The 3,145-nt window shown below is 39.0% G+C and overlaps 1 long non-coding RNA gene across 1 annotated transcript; it reads left to right on the top strand.

The window, feature by feature from the left end:
- The first annotated feature begins 228 nt into the window (after positions 1-228).
- On the top strand, positions 229-1,938 carry LOC149451152 (uncharacterized). The gene is made up of 2 exons (XR_016315138.1): positions 229-295; positions 1,677-1,938. It is a non-coding gene; the product is annotated as an uncharacterized LOC149451152 (long non-coding RNA).
- The last annotated feature ends 1,207 nt before the right edge of the window (positions 1,939-3,145 follow it).

Genomic DNA, 3,145 nt, shown 5'->3' with positions numbered 1-3,145 from the left:
AGAAATGCACAGACTTATTGAATCGCTTAGTCTCTTTTCTGCCATCATTGTTCCACTGTTCTATGTTTCACTTTTCTTTTGGCTAACAAACACCTATCAAATATTACCATTATACATACACAAATACACCAATTACTCCAAATATTGCAAACCTGAATCACTTGTTCCAGCACCTAGCTCCACCCATATGCAGTGTGGTGGAGTAATATCCTGTTTAATAGAGTCTACATTGTCCCAGCAGCAGGAAGAAAAGAAGGAAGAGGGCTGCAGCACAGGACACAGACTTCAGTGCAAGGTTAGTGTTCTTCACTGACATCAGTGTTTAACCCACCACTTGTTGGGCATTATTGTTTCCCCGCCCTTGCTGGGCACTGCTGTAACTCCCTGCTAGGAACTGTTGTTCACCCCCACTCTCTTATGAGGCTCCCCTCTACTGGGCATCATTATTCCCCTACTCCCTGACGGGCACCATTGTTCCCCAACCCCTGGTGGGCACTATTACTTTCCCCAATATACAACAAATCTGTGCTACAGAGAAACCACAATGAATTTCCTGCATTAGGGCCCATTCAAAACACGCTGTAGTGTGCATTCTCACTCTACTGCCAGACACCTACTGGCAGCAGGGAAAATCAAAAGGCAAGCTGAACTTAGGGAGATAGAGCAAAAGAAGATTGTAAAATTAACTGTAGCTGATTACAGCGCAAATAACTCTAATAAGTGTGCTGTCTCTTAAAGTGCAAAAAAAGATTTACAACTCAATACCCATAATTAAAAAGATGCAAATCCATACAAATATTTAATAAAAATAAATGATCAGTGAAATGATTTGCATTATTATATGTCCATGCAGATCAATACCCTTGCAAAACTGCAAAATCAATAACCACTTTTAATAAAAAATTTATATCATCACATAGAAAATTCAAAGTTCATATTGAATAAATGCATAGTCCATAATAGAATATCCAAGTGCCATAAAAGTACTGCATGCTCAGAAATATGTAAGTGTTCTAGTGCAAAAAATGCTTCTCAAAGGATGGGGCCTCTTACCAGACAGGAATGATCTTGGATTACAGAGATCACATGCTCTTTATCTCTCAAGGGATGGCTGACACTCTTACCATCAGACCTCGGAATAGCTCTGTGACCCTGTCAGTAAGATACAGCACCGGTGTCCCCACAGAAGAAAGTGCACCGTATTCTTTACTCCAAATAACACTCTTGGTTAGAGCTGGCATGGCAGCAGTCTGAGCCTTCCTGACCATGACAGCCCTAGCCCGTCCCCAAAGTTTCATTATAAGTATGCTTACAGCTCCGCAGTTTAAATTTAGGAAAATACTCTTGCTTATGGTGGGATAGCAACACTTCTGTTTACAATTGTTTCATCTGTTGCCTATTCAATTTTCTCTGTTTTGAAAACCACACGTTAGTCAACAAAAGCTTAATCTTCTAAGAGCAGGCAGTTCAATTTCTTGTATACCTGAGCTCTATGAGAGTTTTACTTTTCCTAATAACAAAGCTCAGTGTGTCTACTTTCTACTTGCCAAAACATCTGTATGCAACTTTTACGACAAGGTGAGAGTGAACCATATTTAAATTGTATTCAGCTCAGTTAAAGATAGGCATACTGTTGCAGCTAGCATTAGTAAATCTGTTTTTACATTTTTTTTCAGTGGCTTACTTGTTTCTGGCCTAGGCCTCAATAATGGCATACATCCCAGGAGGCTTCATGGACATTTTTTCTCTTTCTTCTAGAGGGGAGGAAAAGGCTTTCTCAGCTAAGTATACCCTCCTGACTGCATTCCTTAGCTATAAGCAGATGGATTCCTGGAAATAAATGCTACATGAATCATCTTACTCAAGATGGTCATGGCTAGAAATGGTAGGAGGATGTATTTCAAAGTGATTTCTCAAAAAATAAAGCATGGAAACATGGATGGATGAGAGTGTTTGCTTTGAATTTGAATTAAATAGTGTCTTTAGTCTGTGGTGCTCAAGTACAGTTAAGAGTATTTACTTATTTACCCTAAAATTGTAAACCCCTACCACCTATTGCATCACTCCCTCATTGGCCACATCAGAAAATTGTTGCCCTGTTGCACTAGCGATCAAGATTCTGCAATATTCTGATTAGTGAGAGATTGATGTCCATTATGTAAAATGGAGCTATCACATTGATATTTTGCAGGCATAGTTCCCGCCTAGGACTCTTACAAGCCGATACATTTTAGATATATACACATGTATAACAAAAATTTCCGAAAAGTTCCGCATTATCCTTCATCATTATCCTTGATCAGCACCAGCTGCACTCATTTCCACAGTTTTCAAATATACAAGCATACAAATTATGCAAAAGTCAATTAGCACTAGTAATAATTTCCTTTTTGAAATAATTTATAGAAGCGTCAACTTCCCACAATCTTTTGAGAGTGTGAAAACAGACGGTAAATGTGCCCTTAATGGAGCTACATTACTAATTTCAGAAAGCATCTTCTGTCTGTTTATGAAGACGGTTTCAGGTTCTGTTCACATTGTCACCTAGACACACAACGCGGAGCTGGTCTGACCTCTCTTCCCCCTACCTGACATGCTGATTTCATGCCTGCAAAACCAAAATCAGCACTAGGTCACTGAATAGGCAAATGCCCTCAGGTGTGAAATGGGCAGATTACAACATAGGTAGCATGACCATGGAAGCAGAATGTGTAATTTTCCACTGTAATTTTACTTCAAGACCTGGAAATCAACCATAAAAGTATACATGAAGGGTCATTTTTATTGACTTTAGGAAATAAATATGACAGCCATGATATCACTTTTTATTTTTATCACATTTTCTCCTGAGTGTTTCAAATTATAATGAGGGTCTCATGTGTGTAAAAACTAGAGAAAAAAAAGTAACAACCATTTAGATTGTAGATACCTCTGCTGCAGAATACCAAGTAAAGGAATGAAGCCCTGGGCTTCTTTCTTGTCTGTGCCCCTATGTGAGACACATTATCTATCACTTCCTATTGACAGGTGTCAAACAGAACAGGTATGCAGAAATCCCTCCTGGCCAGCAATACATTTACCTCTTCAAATAGAGTTGGAAAGGGATGGAATCTGTAAGAATTCCTTTGCTGGCCATTAATGAGAT

The sequence above is a fragment of the Staurois parvus genome, unplaced genomic scaffold, assembly GCF_062004578.1.
Source record: "Staurois parvus isolate SC_StPar_1 unplaced genomic scaffold, SC_StPar_1.0 ptg000548l, whole genome shotgun sequence".
Taxonomy (NCBI): domain Eukaryota; kingdom Metazoa; phylum Chordata; class Amphibia; order Anura; family Ranidae; genus Staurois; species Staurois parvus.
This window is presented reverse-complemented; position numbering and strand designations above follow the sequence as displayed.